The following is an 18144-nucleotide window of genomic DNA, read 5'->3' on the forward strand; positions in this document are numbered from 1 at the left end:
TACCGCCCCACCTGGTCATGGCTTTGGTGCCAGACCCTCCTGGAAGCCTGAAGACCTGGGTTCTGGCTGGACCACCACTGGGCTGCGTGACCCTGGGCAGGGCCGGTCATCTCTCACGATTGATTTTCGTTTCCTTGTCTGCAAAGGTGGGAGCGTTTAGTTAGATCTCTGACGTTCCTTTCAACCCCCGCATTCACAGGTTACACTCTGTTTTCTGCATTTCTGGAGAGGGGGTTCCGTGACGGGCGCAGGGCACGGATGAGTTGTTGGGTTGGGTTGGAGGGCGATGCGCAGCCCTGGCTTGGTGCGAAACCAGTCAGCAAGGCTTTGTGGGCTCAGCGTCCAGGGGACTCAGGGAGCCGAGGGCTGCGGGTGCAGGCAGCGGGAGGGAGCCCAGGGCAGGGCCAGCTTGCTCACCTCTGGAATTAGTAGTCTGCGCTCTGAACACTGCAGGGGGGGTGATGGGGGGGTTGGCCGGGGTTGTGGGAGGGAGCCGAGGGAGCAGCAGAGGGGCTCTGAGACCAACCCAGCTCCAACCCAGCTGAGCCCCCTCTCTGCCCACGACAACCTTGGCGGAGAGGCCCTGAGCGTCTGTAGTAGTCCCTGTCTCCCTCCCGAGCCACTACATGCCTCTCCCCTGCACATCCCCAGCATTCCTTGAGGCCGGCCCCTCCCAGCTGGGGTCTGTGCCAGCTGGGCTATAGCCTCTCCCTGGAGCAGAGCAGCTGGCTGAGGGGATCCAGTTCCCTGTTCTCCATGCCCGGGGTGAGCCCCTAGCAGCCCTGCTTCCTAAAGCTGGGTCTCGTTAACCGCAGCCTCCACCAGCCTCCTGCCCTCTGCTTCCCTCCATCCAGCCCCTTCTTCCCTCCCCGGGGGCGGCTCCCTGTTACCCACCTTCCGGATTGAACCCGCGATCCACGCCATTCTCCCTCTGCTGTTATCCTGTCTTCCCTCTGCTCTTCAGGACGCCTGTTTCCTGGTCTCTGCCTGTGACTCCTGGATGCCCTTCTCTCTCGGCCACTGCTTCACTGCCCAGATTCTTCCTGCCCCTCTGGGTCTGGCACAAATGTCACCTCCACTTGGTCTCATCCTTCCACGAAGGGTGAACCGTCCCCTGTGCGGTCCTGGCTTGTAGCTCCTATCAACTGCCTCCTTTACACTTTGCCGTCAGCTTGCCCGTCGCCCAGGATGGGCTCTGAGCTTCTTGAGGGCAAGGCCTGGGCCTTGCTTTTCATCTCTGTGCCCACGGAGCGGGCGGAACCCGGACGGGGCCTTCTTTGGGCTAGTAAATGCTCATAAAGCCTTGTAGGGTTGGACTGGTTGTCACTGGGCTTGGTTTTTCTGTTCCTGGCTCAGAGCATTTTGCCGGCACCCTGTTTCCCAGGGCAAACAGCCGGGGGGGCCTGTCATTGTGTGTTCTGTACCAGCCTGCCTGCAGCCGAGGGACGGACAGAAATGCCTTTGGTTTGTGGCAAGACTTCCCTGCCTCCTTTGGATTGGTCTTGATCTGCTTTTTTATTCTGTTTTGTGGCATCAAAGACAGAGAAGCCTGGAAGAGGGTCTGAAAAGGGTGTATCAGTCCACCCCCCACCCCACCCCCCGCCGCAGGCTGAACTTCAGCGCTTCAGGTCTCCAATGCGCACCAACACGCATCACCAAGATGCCTCTGACTCGGTAGAATTCCTAAGAGTTTGCAAAGTACTTAGGAAGAGTCTGTGGGCTCATCGGGATTGTGCTGGGGGCTTTCAGACATAAGCAGAGGCACCCAGGGGGTCACGTGACTCTTCTAGGGATGTACAGCTATTTGCTGGCAGAACCTCCAGTGAAACTGTCTGTCCCTGAGTTCAGCGGTGGGGGAGGTTTGTGAATCCAGGGGGTTTGAAGGCTCCCCATTCAGAACAAGGCTTTTTTTCTTTGCAACTCTTGTGTCAGGGTCATTTTCTCTGCTGGCGTCCTTTGATGAGAGCGAACTTAGGTAGTAGGTAGTGGCCGAGGTGGGATCTGGGAGAACAAACAATGTCCTGATGAACTGAGCCAACACCCACACAGGTGGACCAGTGACGGGTAGGAGCTCTATCCTGAAGTAGGAAGCTCCCGTCTCCCTGTAGGTCACAGTGGCTGATAACCTATTAAAGACCCATCTTGGGGGTGCCTGGGTGGTTCAGGCTGTTCAGCCTCAGACTTTGGCTCGGGTCATGATCTCACAGTTGCTGAGTTTGCGCCCCGATCGGGCTCGCTGCTGACAGCGTGGAGTCCGCTTGGGCTCTTCCCCTCTCTCTCTGCCCCTCCCCTCCTCAAAAAATAAATAAACTTGAAAAAAAAAAAAAAAAAGACCCATCTTGGAGTGAGGTCCGAGGGATGCTAGGGGTGCTGGAGGGAAAGGAGCAAGACTGGTAGCGGTCGGGTTTTTTTTTTTTTAAATTTTTTTTTTTTTTTTTTTCAACGTTTATTTATTTTTGGGACAGAGAGAGACAGAGCATGAACGGGGGAGGGACAGAGAGAGAGGGAGACAGAATCGGAAACAGGCTCCAGGCTCTGAGCCATCAGCCCAGAGCCTGACGCGGGGCTCGAACTCACGGACCGTGAGATCGTGACCTGGCTGAAGTCGGACGCTTAACCGACTGCGCCACCCAGGCGCCCCAAGCGGTCGGGTTTTACGTTCAGAAGCTGCCCAAGCCCCTCGCTCAGAAGCTGGCAGGGGCCTCAAAGCCCGGTGGCCTCCCGTGATGTCTTTGTTACTAAACATCCTACTCTCTTGCCCTTGATTGGTTTACCCGCCTCCACCCCTGCCTCTGCCCCTAGACTGAGCATCCTAGCACGGGTCCCTCAAGGCTGACCCCTCTGGGTGACCCTGTCTGGCTGTCACCGGCTGGAGAACATGTGACAACTGAGTCCACCAGGAAATGGCTGTTTGACAGGGACAGCGAGGACCCAGCCGGACATAATGGAAGCCGGCCCTGGCTGGAGCAGGGATCTCGGAGCCTTTCCCGGCAGAGGGAAAGCCATCAAAGCTGGCACTGCTTCCGGGAGGAGACAATTCCCAAAAGGCTCTGCCAAACCCCCTGATAGGGATCTGCAGGGTATGTGAGGGATTTGTTTTTCGGCCAGGATGTGGGGAGTTAAAAATAGACATCCTAATCCCTTGGGATCGTGTCACACTTGAGGCTGTGCAGAGCCCTTTGGCTCCATTATCTCACCCGAGTGGCTCGGCAGCCGTTGACGTAAGCAGAGGTCACACTGCCCGCGTTGCAAATGGGCACGTGGAGGCGTGGGCCCAATTACTCGCTGGAGCCCGTACCCAAAATGTGGTGACGGAAGCCAGGTCTGTTCCCTCCGTCTGCGTTCTTTATTCGGAAGGAGCCCGATTGAAGTCTAAAAGTCAGCAGGCTGTCCGAGAGGGCAAGGGGGCGGTCAAAACCATAGAGGCAGATTATTAAGGAAAATGGCAAGGGCAGTGAGGAGACAAGGACAGATCACGGCCCCAGCGGGCAAAGGCTCCAGAGGGGGCTAGAGAATCGGAGAGTGTACGTGGCTCTAGAGGGTGTGGGGGCGGGGGGAGGTGGGGCCGTGATGGGAGTGAAAAAGTCCCCTTGGGACCTCACATCGAACACCTTGAATGGCATAGTAAGGAGGGTGAACAGGATGCTGCAGGCAACAGGGAGCCATTGAGGTTTCAAGAGCACAGCAGTCACCCGCTTTATCAACAGTGCAGTGCGATGGTGTGCTCCCTGGCTTTGCTACAGGTGTCATTCTATGGTGTTTGGTAGAGCACATTTCTTAGAAAAGCCTGGGGAGACCCTCTGTCTGTCCCCACCTCTCCTGGAACCCAGCACCGCAGAAGAGAGAGGCTCTCGTTTGCCGCTGCCTCTGGGTTCTGCTAGGAGCCAGCTCTGGGGCAGAGTCTGTATCTGGGTTTCTTGGCTTTTCCTGGTTTGTATCCAGGTTCTTCTGACTGTCTGGACCCTGGTGGGGGGAGTGACGAGGGGGAGACGGTGGCCGAAGTTCTGGGAGAAGGCTCTTCTCCTCTCCTGGCCTGATTCACTGGAATTTTGTACAGTTTACTCTGGCGCCTGCAGCTCTGTGTTCCTGGCCCCTGACAAGCTCTGACTACCACGATTGGTTTTCCTCTCCTCCCAGCCCCACCCCTCAGTTCGGACCCCCCACCCACACCCCCTAGTCAGGCCCAGCTTCTCCTGGCAGCCTGTGCCATTCGCTCCAGCAGCCCTGGCCTCTCCTTTCATGCATCGTAGTGCCCTCTAACCTGTACCTTCTTTAGCGCTTTGCTCCTTCCCCAGCTGGGCCAGAGGCCCCTGGTGGGCAGGACAGGAGTTAAACCAAATCTGAGCTGAACAGACCATTGGAAACCTGAAATCTGCCCATTTTAGGGTTGGGCAGACAGAGGCCTGCGTTCGCTTTAAAGAAGCTCATGGCAGGGGAGCCTGGGTGGCTCAGTTGGTTAAGCGTCCGGCTTCACCTCAGGTCATGATCTCCCGGGTTCGTGAGTTGGAGCCCCCCGATCGGGCTCTGTGCTCACAGCTCAGAGCCTGGAGCCTGCTTTGGATTCTGTGTCTCCTTCTCTCTCTGCCCCTCCCCTGCCCATGCTCTGTCTCTCTCTCAAAAATAAATAAGCATTAAAAAAAAATTAAAAACAAAAAAGAAGTTCATGGCAGAGCTGTGACTGGAGCCCAGATCTCCTGCCCCTCCTGGTCTTTGGAGGCAACACCCCCCTGCTTTTCGGAGCCACTCTGAGTTTTCACCTCCAAGAGCTGGGATTCCCAGCTCAGTGTGAATCCCGGTTTCGCAGCCTTGGCTCCTCTTGGGCCTGAGAGGCAGTGATGCGAAGCCCGCGGGTTCCCAGAGAGGGCTCTTGGCGTTGGCGTTGGCTTAGTCACAGGGATGAGATCACTACTCACCTCTGGATGGGGGAGGATGCCAAGGTTTGGGAACTTTCACTCTGAGCCACTTGTCGAGTGTGTGTGTGTGTGTGTGTGTGTGTGTGTGTGCACGCACGTGTGTGTAAGAAAAACAAACCTGTTGGTTGGGACTTTGTACTTGGCCTGTGAATTGCAGAGACGGGAAAGCTGCTGGGCCCTGAGAGCTCCTGGGCTGGGCCGTTTCACATTCCCAAGAGAGTAGCTCTGTGTCAAGAAAGAGCTTGAACCAGGAGCCAGAAGCTCGTGTCAGTGTTTGTTCTGTGCAAGGTGCAGGACCTGTCTGGGCTGTAAAATAATAATTCCTAGCAGCCCACACTGTCTGAGTGCTCCCCTGGGCCAGGCACTGGGCTGAGGACTTTCCGATATTAGCACATCTGGTGCTCACAACAGACTTATGGGGTCCTATTATTATTTCCATTTTGCAGATGAGGAAACTGAGGCCCAGAGAGGAGGAGTTACTAAGGTCACCTAGCAGGGAAGGGGGAGAACTAGAGTTTGAATGAAAGTCTTTTCTACCCCACACTGTGCTTCCCACCCTCCAGCTGCCACGTAAGTATAAATACAGAGAAACTGGGTGCGATTAAGCTGGTGAGGAGCAGGAAGGGGGTGACTGTGGAGTCCTTTTCTAGTCTGACATCACCCCCCATGTTTCCCCTCTAACAGTGGCCTTGAGCAGCCAGAGAGGGAGCAGAGGAGAGCAGGTATGGCTGTATCCAGGCTCCACGAGGGAAGGGCACGTTAAAAGCCATGCTCTCACAGATACCCAGTCGTGGGCCTGCTTCTCTCTGGCCCCTGTAGCTCTTGGCTTTTTTTGATGTCGATGTTAATTCCTTTCCCCTCCTCCCCCCATTTCCCTTTGAGTGGAGTGACCAATTGGATGTTGATTCAGATTTGGAAGCGGGGTCTGTTGCTGGAGGCTGAGTCCTGGACTCGGGGTGGGAGATGGGGGAAGAAGCCAGCGGCCTGTTCCCGCCCCAGAAGGGCCTAGTACTGCAGAGAGGCCAAGGGTGGGGGGTGGTCTGGGGCCCACGAAACTGGAGTCCTGGCTGGTTCACCCAGCAGCCGTGGGACACGGACAAAGTTACCTCACTTCTCAGATCCTCAGTATTCTCATCTGTAAATTGGGCATAACAGCAATACCTATCTTCTAGGGCTGTTGTTGGGTTAAAATTAGGCACCGAGCCAAGAGCACAGCTCAGTGTCTACACATCATACACAATAAATGCTAGTGTTCTGTTATTACTTTCCATTCTTGGCACTGTTATTAATGAGGGCCTTCTCAGTCTGCTTCACATTGGTCTTGGAATACTCCGGCCTGTGCTCCTTTCCAGAACTTTCTGCGTCTGGTGAAGGCAGTTCTGGGCATATAGAAATTGGAATTAAAGAGACTATATGAATGGCTCGTTTATTTGTCTTGTAAAGACACACAGCGACTCAAATTGCCGGAACAAAAAGGTTTTCGAATATGGGTTTTTAAGTGCACTGCATTGATGAATAGAGACAGGGGATAATAGAGGAAAAGATTTCTTTAAGGTGCCTGAAGTTTGTATTTCGCATTCACATTCCACTAGAGCTCGTTTCTGCTGTTGAAATCACTGGGATGAGGCTTTGTTGAAATAGATTTGCCAGGTGAAGGTGAGGACGACTCAAACCGGTGGTAGTTTCTGCTTCTCCCTCTCTCCCGAGAACCTCTGGGGTCCAGTCTTAGGGAGAAAGCGTACCTCATCTTTGGAGAGGCCACAGGTGGGTGTATGGGAAGGGCGAGCAGTCAGGGAGGCTTCCTGGAGGAAGGGAGGCTGGAGGGACCCCCCCGGGAGGACAGCTGCCCAGGCTTCTGCAAATAGGATTGTAAAACCCCTTCTCCCAAGCCTCCCTGCTTCTCTGTGGTGGCCCGGCAGCCAGGACGGACCAGGCTAGGCAGGACACTTGGGCAGGAGGGAAGTGGCCAATCCTGCCTCGGTTTCCTCGTTTAGACCTGAACATCCCTTTCTTTGGGGCATGCCTTTGGAGAGGGAGCAGAGGCCTGCGGATGAAGACGCGGCTTTGAAATCAGACCCGAGTGTGGCGTGTCCACGGTGTGCTCTGCGACGAGTCATTTCCCTGCCTGCACCTCAGTTTTCTCAACTGTCAAATGAGGATAATAGTGACACCTACGTCACTGCGTTGTTTTGAGGCGTAAGTGAGGTAATGCGTGTAAAGTGCTTATCACAGAGCTGGCACGGGGCGAGGGCCTGTCATTATGAGCCGCTGCCGGCCGGCCCGCTGTTGTTTTCAGCTCGGGACACACCTCTCCGCCCCCACCTCTCCCCTCCGCCAGAGCTCCTGTTGTTGACATCCTCCTCACCAGCTAGTGCAGGGATTTTAAGTATTTATATCCTTGCTGGAATTTCTCTTTGCATTGTCTAGTTAATTACCTGATTGAATCAAGGGAAACAATTTCACTTCCTTTCCCGCACCAGGGCAGGAAGTGGTCTGGTGCCTTCTTTACTGCGATGGAGATGATTATCGAAATATTTGATGATCATGATGCCTCCCTCCCTTGAGCGGTCTGCTCCCCCCTCAGGACGGCTCCACAGGCCCCATAAATCAAGCAGCAGCCACGTGCTTGGGAAACATAAATCTTGTGGAGGATGTTGATGGGTTCGGCCACACGTTTCTATCGGTGCCAACTTGTGTTTTGGCACCTTCTTGCCCGTTCCCGGAGGGACGGTTGCAAAAACTCCCTTTAAATATCTAGAACTAATGACCTCTGTATATAGTTGGGGTGTTCTTGCCGGTGAAGTATAGATCAAAAACCCGAGCATCGAGACAAAGCTTCAACATGGCAGGGAATAATTGGCTCTTCTCCACACCTCGATGCTGTTGGCGGCATTGGGTTCTGCCCTGTCCCTCACAGTGCAGTGCTTAGGGGCACGAGTTCTGTAATTGATATGCTGGAGGCTTCCAATCCCTGCCCACTACTCAGGAGCTACGGGAATTGGGGGAGCCACTTGACCGGCCCTTGCCTCTGAAAGGAGAGAGAGATACACTAGAACCTGCTTCACAGGAGCGTTGTGAGAATTGCACTACACACGGTAACTACTCAACGAGCAAGCCATTATTTGCTCAAGGACCTCAAAAAACCCTTGCTGTGTTCCTTATCCCAAGACCCTTCCCACCTCGCCTTTCCAGCCTTCCCTCCTTCTCTCCAGGTAACAGTTAAGGCAAATCGTTGGACCCAGCAAGCCCAGGGATCCCCCCCCCCCCGCCCACCCCACCCCCAGGCTCCTGCTTGGGCAGTCTCCTCAGCGTGGGATGTCCCTTCCTTGTCTCTGCCCCTCCTTTCTCCTTTAGAATTTATCTTAAGCTCTACGCCTCCGTGAATTTTTCCTATAGCCCCCTGACCGGTTCCCTTTAAATGCCTTATTACACCCACCTTAGGTCTGCAGCCACTGTTGGCCCTACTGCGTTCCATGGACTATCAGTCTGGGGAGGTACTTAGCAGAAAAAGAGTTTTGGAAAAGGCTGCATGCTTTATGAGCAATCGTACGGTACCAATTCACGTTAGCAATTTTGAAGGCTCTGAGAAGGTCTGCAGCGAAGAAACCAGCCGAACTTTGTTTTTACCCCAGGACTCTCCAAACCTCTAACCATAGGTATTTTTCTTCTTTGAGTACCTGTTGACAAGGCTTTGTCTTGGGGCTGCGGTGCTGTAGACATCCGTGTGATAGTTTGGTGCTGTTTCCCCATTTTGCAATCAAGGAAACCAAGTAACAGGCCTCAGAAACACCTGCATGCCCCTACCTTCCGGATCAATTGATAGGTCCTTTATGTGGGTATCCGGGGCCAGGTGGCAAGGAGATGCTGTTGGTGTCAGCCAAGGACTTGCTGTCACAAAGCTTCTGCCCTTGTTGAGGGGATGAGACGAACGTGTGGCACACAGAGAGATTAACTGCCGAATCATGTATCCCTGGGCCTGTGTGTAACGGGAGCTCTGGCCTCGCCCGCGTCCCTGCTCAAGGAAGGACATGAGAGTCAAATGTCCGCTGTGAACATTGCACTGTCCCCAGGGCCCGGGACCCTGGAACTCACCCACCCACCTCCCATCCTGAGCCCCGTGGATTTCTGAAACGCTGGTTGGGTCCTCTGGCAGGAGCGCAGCCGAGGAAGTGGAGAGAAGGCAGAAGGGAAGAGAATAGCCTTCTGTTTATCAGTGCACTGTCTCCCCTTCCTTTCTGGGGGAAAATGCTCTCTTTTTTATTCCTCTTTTATTATCTGAAATTCTCTGGGGAGCAATTACCTGACGGTGGGAATTATCTGCTGTTTTTATTCTAACGCCTGTCTGCCTGAGCTCCTTCTTGGAGTAATTGATTTTGGTAATTCAGAGCTGTTGAGTGTTGTTTTGGGGGAGGGTGCTGGTGCAGAGGCAGGGGGATGCCCACAAAGGCATTTTCAGAGGCACTGGTGGCCAGTGGCTGCTGGTGATGGTGAGGGTGAGGGTGGGCATGGGGGGTGGGGCAGTGCCTGCAGATAATGTATTTCTTACCTTTAAATTTGCCCCCTCTTGCATTGAAGATGCCTGGCTTGCACAGAGCTCATCTGACTGTGGCGGCTGGGGCAGGTTTATTGCAGGAAAATGAGGAGCCGAAGGGCAGGTGTCAGGTCTAATGGGTTTGGTCACTGCTCACCACAGGCAGTTCAGTGCTGGGCATTGGCCCCGACCTGACCCTGACCTTGGCCCTCACTCTCTGGCCTCCTGGAGGGTGAGGGAGGCTGCAGCGACTCCCAGGAGAGCCTTTAGGGAGGGCAGCTGCTGTGAATCGGCCTGACCTTCCCCCTGGGCGGACAGAGGTGCTGGCTCTGGACCCCGGAGCGCCTGAGGGACGGCAGGAAGGGAGGGCCTCGGCGTGGTGGGGAGCGCCGAGGACATGGGAGTTTTACTGCTCAGTGGATGGGAGGCAGTATGAGGGACTTCCTGCCAGAAACGGTCCCCCTGCAAATGCCCAGAGAAGACCTGGTTTCAAATGAGTGAATGGTCTGGACGTGGGAGGAAAAGCTCGGACTGGAAGGTTCCTCGGATCCCTCTCATCCGGGGCCTGTATGGAGGAGGCAGCCCGGTGCCCAGGGCTTTGGCGGAAGCGGGGGAGGCGGTCTCTCTTCTCCAGACCAGGGGCGGTGGTCATAACCACCACCCTCCCTGTGGGAGGTCTGGACCATGCACTCCCTTCCCTGATGTTCAGCCTGGCTGCCACGTGGCCTTTCCACCCCCATTCTGCTGACAAGGAAGTCAAGGCCCAGGGTGATCTGTTCAAGTTCCCACAGTGAGTCAGGAGCAGGGCAAGGCCTCACACCATTCTCCTGACTCCCAGACCAGGACCTCTGGGGGCAGTAGTGGAGGGTGGGGGCAACCAGGAAGAGGGGGGCGGTGATCTCTCTGGTTCCGCCATGGCTCTGAGCTGGAGTCAGTTCTGGGCCTGGTTTCTTGGGTCCGGCTATCCACCTGCTGCACTGGGGATCTCCTGAATGACAGGTCTCTCTGTCACCTTGGGGTCACCCCTCAGGGCCCAGCTCCGGGCTTACACAGGGGTCAGGGGTTCCTTTCAGGTCCAGGAAACAAAGCCCCCCCCCCCCCAAACTGGCCAAAGTTAGAGGGATTTTATGAACTCACGTATATAAAGAACTCAAGGAAGCTCAATGAATCCTAACTAAATGAATTAGTTAGGATGTCCTATCTGTCTCACTCCTCCCGCTTCCCCCAGTTCTAAGCTCTATTTCTCCACTGAATTAGAGTGGGGAGGGGGGATCCTCAGGGAAAATTGGGGTGCCAGCCCTGGCAGAAGGGGGAGCAGAAACACACAAAAACAGCAAAAGAGCCATAATAACAATGCACATGCCATGCGTGGTTAGTAAATTCAATGGATTTTTGTAGACATTTTTTTTTTTTCCCCCAGAGAAGGAATGTTCATTGGAGACACAATATCCACATGGTATTCATATCACTTCCTATAAGCGAAACAAAGCAAACCCTGGGCATTGAGAGGATCTGAAGCCACATCGTGGCCCGGCAGAAGAGAGTGCTGTAATCAGTTAGCGAGGCGCGCCTAGGCCCTGGTGGTGGGGGTGGCGGGGGCTGGTGTGCTGTGTGGCCTGTTTGCCATCCCTAGTCTGGTCTGAGTTTTCGTGTTGTGCAAATGCTTTCAAGGATTGAAAACAATTGGGTTGAACGTAAACAATTTTGAATGATTCCCCCAAACTTTAAAAGGTCAAATTCATGTGCTTGGAAGCCCTTTCTGGCCAGATACAATATTACCCTATAGAACCGACGGATAAATTACAATGTGATTGGGTGTGATGAAGGAGCGATTGTTGGAAGGTGTGCCTTCTGGTGCTGTGAGGCTCCAGGGAGGCCTTCTTGTCCTTGGACTGTGACAACAGTGAGCTCTGTGGCTCCTGCCTGGAGACACATATTTACTGAGTGCTTACCATGTGCCAGACACTGTTTCAGTGCAGGTTGAGAACTGCCATATGATTTGGGGACCTCCTATCAAACCACCTCTGGTGCCTGAAATTCCGCCATTAGTGATTGATTCCTTTGGGTTAAACATTGTACTTTTTAGTTTAGGCGTTCGGTGCTAAGGAGATACCGAATGGGGATCTCATTATCTCTGAGCCCTCCCTGGGTTATTATTTGGAAATGTGGAAAAAGAGGAGTTAAACAGGGGCCAGGATACAACATAGGGCTGGGGGCGGAAGTCAAGGTTTGCACGTTGTACATTATTGTGCCTACCCCACCCTGAGTGCTAAACTTAGCCACAGTCAAAAATTTTAGTCATCAAATCACTTTTAGCGGCCATTGTTTTCCAAGTTTGGATCCTAAAGGCAGAACAAGAACTAAAGGTCCTTCCCGCCTCTGGCCCCCTGCTGCAGCCTTCCAGATCCTTCCGCTCAGATGGGCGGCTCCTATTCCAGCCGTCTGGGCCAGCTGCTGGAGGAAGTTGCTAGAGTCGCCCTCTCACTCTTCCCAGCTAGAACAGTTGTCTGCTTCTACCTGGTCACCTTTTGGCCTCTAGGAACCCCTTCCCCCATGAAAATACCCCCCACTGACTGGTCAGCAAATACTGACCTCCCCCCTACCCCATATAGTGGTTCAAAGGATGTGTGGGCTCTGGAGTCCAGCTGGGTTCAAGACTAGGCTCAACCAGCTGGGTGACTGAGCCGCTCTTTGCTGACTTTCCCATCGGTAAAATGGGATGGCAGTGCTGGCTCCAAGGGTTTTTGGAGGCGTCGGCGAGGTCGATGATGCATGTCAGGTCCCAAGTTCAAGGCCTGGCATGTAAAAGGAACTCAGTACATGGGATCTTTGATTGTAATCTCACTATCGCTCAGGGCTTTGGCCAGCCTTCCCAGGGTTGGACGGGGTCTCCAGCCACCTGACTCTTGCCTTCCCGGACACCACACCCTCCGGGCCCCTGACTGATGCCCTCTGATCCCACCTGGGTGTGCTCCTCTTTTTACCTGCTAGCTCTCATCTGGGAGCTCCGTTCACCCCGGGGCGTCAATGACTGCTGAACCTGGACTATTCCCATTCTGGATTGTAAATCTCTTATAATCCTCTTTCCTGAGTTCCAGATGGAGAAGTGATTTTCACCAGATGCTCTAAAGGCACATCAGCCATCCAACAGGGAAGTCTTTTTCTTCCCGCTAAAACCACTTCCTCCTGCCCTAACCACCCCTCCACCTCCCGACTTCCCTCTTTCTCAGGTGAGGCTGCACTGGCCAGCTCCGGGGCCAGGGAATCCCGGCCTGGTGGTTTCCCTCCCTTCCCTCCTTCCTCCTTTGTGCCAGACTACCAGGTCCCCTTGGCGCTGGCTCCTGCCTCCATCACCGCCCCATTGTCTACTGGGAATAACCAGCCTGTCTCGTGGCCTGCTTCCCGACCCCCCTCCACTCCGCCTCCAGGGGAGTTTTCTAAACCCTGGTCTGACCAGTCCCCCCTCTTCTCAGGGATCTTGAGAGCCTCCCTGTTTTCCCCACGATCTAGTCCAGACTTCTGAGGTCAAGTTTTAGAGACCTCCAAACTCTGGTAGGAGCCTCTGTCCACAGCGTCTTTCTTTGCACTCAGCCAGCCGAATATTAGATGGTCACCCACCTGCCCTGTTGCCATGACTTTGTTCTCAAGGTCCCCCTGCCTGGAATGCTGTCCCTCAGCCCTGTGCCTACCTGTCGAGATCCTGTCCTTGTCTAATCAGCTTCACCAAGCCAGAAAGGGGCGCAGGGCCCCATGCGGTCCAGCCCCCTGCCTCCCACCAGGAGAGCATGGCTATTTGTGCTTCTTACGCTCCCCTTGGCCCCTGGGGAACGTCCCTTTCATAGAGTCCATAGTATTTGCAGCTTGATTGATTGGGGCACAGCCTGGAAATCTCTGGGGTCTACAAGAGAAGGGTCTGGTCTGGCTAGGAGGACCACCTGTCCAGAGGCAGTGGGTGCCTGTGGAAATGCAGGGCTCGAAAGGGCCAGAATGGGGACCCTCCCCCCCCCCCCCCCCCCCGCCCCAAGTATCTGGCACAGAGCCAGCTGTCCTTCCTACGATCCAGGATCTGGAAGTTCACCGGGGTCTGTTAGCTGCCTAGGGCCTAGTGACTGCGAGCCCTACCCTGGCTTGTGCCACGGGCCTCTGCTTCCTCAGCTCTCTGTTGGGAGGGAATATTTCTACTTCCCAGGGCCAGGGCTGACGGTGGATTGAGCAATGGTGTGGGTGAAAGAAAAACAGAGGTGGGCAAACTAATAATTAACAGATGTCAATTGTTAATAGCTTAAAAATACCACCAGTACTCCATGCCCCCTGGGGGGGAGGGGAGGAAACCACATGGTCACTTGGGCCCTTGGAAGGGATTGATTCACAGCCGGCTAGGGACAGGTTTGGCTGAGAGAACGACAGGTACCATGGGGTGTGCAAGGAAGGGGAGGGGGAGATAAGGGCCATGGCCAAGGCTGCTGGGCCTTGACTTTCTTTGATCACTGGGAGTTTTCTGGGGGTGAGGATAGTGTGTCTGCTGAGTTAAAGGTCTGCCAGACCAGAGGAGCACTTGGGGAGCATATGAATCTTCATTTTCCAGGCTCGCGGGTTTCACCGGATCCAGGCTGCCGGCCCGTCAATGCTTGACCACAGGGCGCTGCTAATTGGGCTCACTCCTGTTTGCTGTCCTACATTCTGCTTTTTACGCAGTAGCCGAGTGTGTGCTGCTTAAGTTTCCTGGACATCAGTTCGCGTTGCTTCCGATCCCACTGCTTTTAGAACCACAGCTAGCCTGGCCTTGGCCCTGAGGTCCCGTGGGCCTGCCCGGATCCTCTACCCTCTCCGTCCTCCCTCCTCTGTACCCACACGTGCTCTCCTTGATTCCTTTCATGCCTGTGAGTCCCGTCCTCCTGTGGACCTTGCCTAGGCTGCTCCTTGGCCTGGACCCCTCTCCTCCCTGGAATGTCCCGGCTTCAGCTCTCACCTTGAATGTTCTTCCTTCGGGAACATGTGTCTGATAGAAGCAGACCCCTCTCCCAGTTAGTCTCTGCCATGGCACTCGATTTTTCCTTTATAGCCCATATCACAGTTCTTTTTTTTTCTTAAGTTTATTTATTTTGAGAAAGAGCACAAGCAAGGGAGAGGCAGAGAGAGGAGAGAGAGAATCCCAAGCAGGGATTCTCTACACTGAGCGCCAAGCCCGATGCCGGGTTTGAACCCATGAACCATGAGATCATGATCTGAGCCAAAACCAAGAGTCGAATGCTTAACCGACTGAGCCACTGGGCACCCCTGCGTATGTCACAGTTTTATATGTACGTGTGTGTGTGTGTGTTTGTAGTTTTTTAATGCTTGTTTTTGTGTGTTTCCATTGGACCGAAAGCCCATGAGGGCAGAGAGGCTCCCTGTCTGGCTTTTCACCATTAGCACCTGACACAGTTTCTGGTTCGTAGTCGGTCCTTGGTAAGCACTTGTCACGTGAATGCATGAATGAATGCATGAAGGCCTCAGAAGAGGTCGAACCCTCAGCTACCATGACCAACCATCTTGCTTTGCCCAGGGCTGAGGGGGTTCCCAGGACAGGGGACTTTCAGTAAAACTGAGATAGTTGGGACACTTGGGTGGCTCCGTCCACCCAAGTGGATAGTTGGGCGTCCGACTTCGGCTCAGGTCATGATCTCACGGTTCATGGGTTCCAGCCCCGTGTCGGGCTCTGTGCTGACAGCTCAGAGCCTGGAACCTGCTTCAGATTCTGGGTCTCCCTCTCTGTCTCAACAACCCAAACATCTGAACCTTGAAAAACCCAGTCCTCCAGGGATGGACAATTGGGCCAAGGGCAAGGTGCTCGGCTCATCCTGGTTTCCCTGAAACTGTCTTGGTTTTATTTTTAAATTTTTTTTTAAATGTTTATTTTTGAGAGAGAGAGAGAGTGTGTGTGTGTGTGTGTACATGAGTGGGGGAGGGGGAGAGAGAGATGGAGACAGAATCCCAAGCAGGCTCCAGGCTCTGAGCTGTCAGCACAGAGCCCGACGTGGGGCTCAAACCCACGAACGGTGAGATCAGGACCTGAGCCGAAGTCGGACCCTTAACGGACCGAGCCACCCAGGCACCTCAAGGTTCAGATGCTTTTTGATGTTACAAGGAATCTAGGGCTGGTGGACACATTCCTAAGGACTGGGGGTGCCCGGGGGTGTGTACATGGGGGTATAGGGCACGGGGGCTGCCCCTCCCCACCTGGCTGCTGTGTGCTGAATCTGAGCCTTGTGCCGTCCTTGTTAGGTGAGTGGCCAGCTCTTCTCACCCCCAGCTGGCAGGTGACATTGGCTTGCCATGCCCAAGGTTGACTCCAGATGGCTAAGCCAGGGTCCTTGCTCTGACACAACAGGCTGGTCCCTGCATATATCTTAGTTTGCTAGGGCTGCCATAAACATGACCGCAGACTGGGTGGCTTAGACAATGGAAATTTATTTTCTCACAGTTCCGGAAGCTGGAAGTCCAAGATCAAGATGGCCGCCCTCACGCAGCCTCTTCACGTGGTTGTCCTCTGTGCACATAGCACCGTGATGTCCTTTTTGTGAGTCCAGTTTCCCCTTCTTGTAAGGAGACCAGTTAGATGAGACTAAGCCCCTCCCCCAATGGCTCTATGGTAGCTTAATCGCCTCTTTAAAGACCTTATTTCCAAATAGGTTTCATTCTGAGGTCCTGGGGGTTAGAAAAGTCACCGTGTGAATTTTAAGGGAACACCTTTCAGCCCTAGGCTTCAGTGACACCGCCTCCCCACCCACCCACCCCCCGCCCAAGGATGACACTGGGACAGCAGAGCTTTGCTGGGGGCAAGAGGCCTCTTCTTGGAGGCTGGGGATCCCCAAGAGTAGGTTTTAAGCTTTCCGGTGTTGAATCATGTTCACCTCCATAATGTTTGGCTCTTTCATTTTCTTCCACGTTTTCATGTTCCTTCAAGAGAGACATTAGCTCTCTGTTCTCTCACCTGCCTTGGGGTCCGGCCCAGTTGGCTTTGTCTGGACTGTAGTTCCCAGCTCCAGCCTCAAAGCCAGAGGAGGCCTTGGGTTCCCTTCTGGTGCAACCAGACCACTGCTCCCCTGTGCATCTCTGGTTCTGCTTCTCCTCGCCTCTTGGCCCTGGTTCAGGGGCCTCATGGTCCCCGATCAGCTCTTCCAGGTGGAGTCCATGGTCCCCTGCCTGTGTGCCCCAGGTTGTCCGGAGTAGGAGCTGGTCTCGCTCCTGATAGTTCCCAGACCAGGTCGGCACTGGCCCACTGTGGGAATCACAGCAATTCGTGGAAAGACACCTGAGCTGGGGTGGTGGCTGAGAGAGCAGGGATAGACTGACTACAGCCACATCCAGGCTGTACCACTGACCAGGTGCCTTGAACAAGTCAGGTCACTTCTCTGAGCCTCAGTTTACTCATCTGTACAATGCAACTACCTTCCAGGATTGCTGAGAAAGTGAAATGACAGGAACTTATTCCAAGCATTTAGCATGGTGCCCAAGTAGGTACTAAATGCTCTGTGAATGCTGGTTTCTGTTATTATTGGGTGTGTTCCTTGTGGCAGGACCCGGCCAGGAGCTGGGATGGGGATGTAGCAGTTTTGGAGAAGAGCATGTGTCTATAAGAGGCCTTCCTGGGCATCTCTGAGGCTAATAATCATCCCCTGCCCCATCAGGGTCATGGTCAGGAGGCCAAAGGAGAGGGGGGCCCTGCTTTGCCACCCAGCCCCTCTGTGATGGGGCTGTGTCCCTCACCTCCTTTAGGCTGGCCATCCCTCTTTGTCATGATAAGGAGAAACCCTTACAGGCTGTGACCCTCTCCCAGGTGCTAGGTCCTCTCCCTCAGGACCGTCCAGCATCCATACAACACCCCTAGGAGACAGGTACTGTTATTATTCTCTGTCCCATTTGCAGAGGAGAGAACAGAGAGGTGAAGTCATTTGCCCCAGGTCACACAGCTGATGGCCGCCTGCAGAATAGCTGGATCTCTGAGTCCCGGGGGGGGGGGGGGGGGTGCTGAAGTTTGGGTGTGGGCTCTAGGGCTGTTTGGGCTGATGGGATGGCAGGATCAAGGAGAGGTTTTTTTGCCTTTCCCATTCTTTTTAAATTATGGCTGCTCTGAATTTGGAACTATTGCTCCCTGAGGCTGCCATAGGTAGTGGGGCTAGACGGGTTCAGGCCTGCAGCCCTGTTTGTTACGACCTGTGTGGCATTTGCTTTTAAATGTGAATTGGTTGCTTATATTTAAGTCAGAAGATTTGTTTGTGTTTTTTGTTTTTTGTGAGAGAGAGAGAGAGAGAGAGAGAGAGACAGAGCATGAGCCGAGGAGAGGGACAGAGGGAGAGAAAGAGAGAGAGAGAGAGAGAGAGAGAGAGACAGAGCATGAGCCGAGGAGAGGGACAGAGGGAGAGAAAGAGAGAGAGAGAGAGAGAGAGAGAGAGAGAGAGAGAGAGGATCTTAACCAGACTCCACACTGAGTGTGGAGCCTGATGTGGGGCTTGATCCCACCGCCCTGGGATCATGACCTGATGAAATCAAAAGTCAGGTGCTCAACCAACTGAGCCATCCAGGCTTCCCAAATCAGAAGGTTTTCACATTAAAATCTCGTAGCTGCTCTTGAAACTGGATCATCTGGCCGTCCAGGGCCTGCTTCGCTCATTCTCTTCCCTTCCTGGCCCACGCTGGCATTTGTGTTTCCGATTCCTG

At 54.2% G+C, this 18144-nt stretch overlaps 1 protein-coding gene across 4 annotated transcripts in view; it reads left to right on the top strand.

Annotated features, from left to right (window-relative positions):
- DAB2IP (DAB2 interacting protein) overlaps positions 1–18144 on the top strand; it is a 188371-nt gene that overhangs the window by 26379 nt on the left and 143848 nt on the right. The window contains exon 2 of one of the 4 annotated variants that reach the window (XM_078436532.2): positions 5360–5483. The exons of the other annotated variants lie outside the window; for them this stretch is intronic. The gene's annotated coding sequence lies outside the window, so the exon portion shown is untranslated. The remainder of the gene's footprint in view (positions 1–5359; positions 5484–18144) is intronic. 4 annotated transcript variants of the gene reach the window in all.

This window comes from Panthera onca, chromosome D4 (assembly GCF_046562875.1).
Source record: "Panthera onca isolate mPanOnc1 chromosome D4, mPanOnc1 haplotype 2, whole genome shotgun sequence".
NCBI classification, from domain to species: Eukaryota; Metazoa; Chordata; class Mammalia; order Carnivora; family Felidae; genus Panthera; species Panthera onca.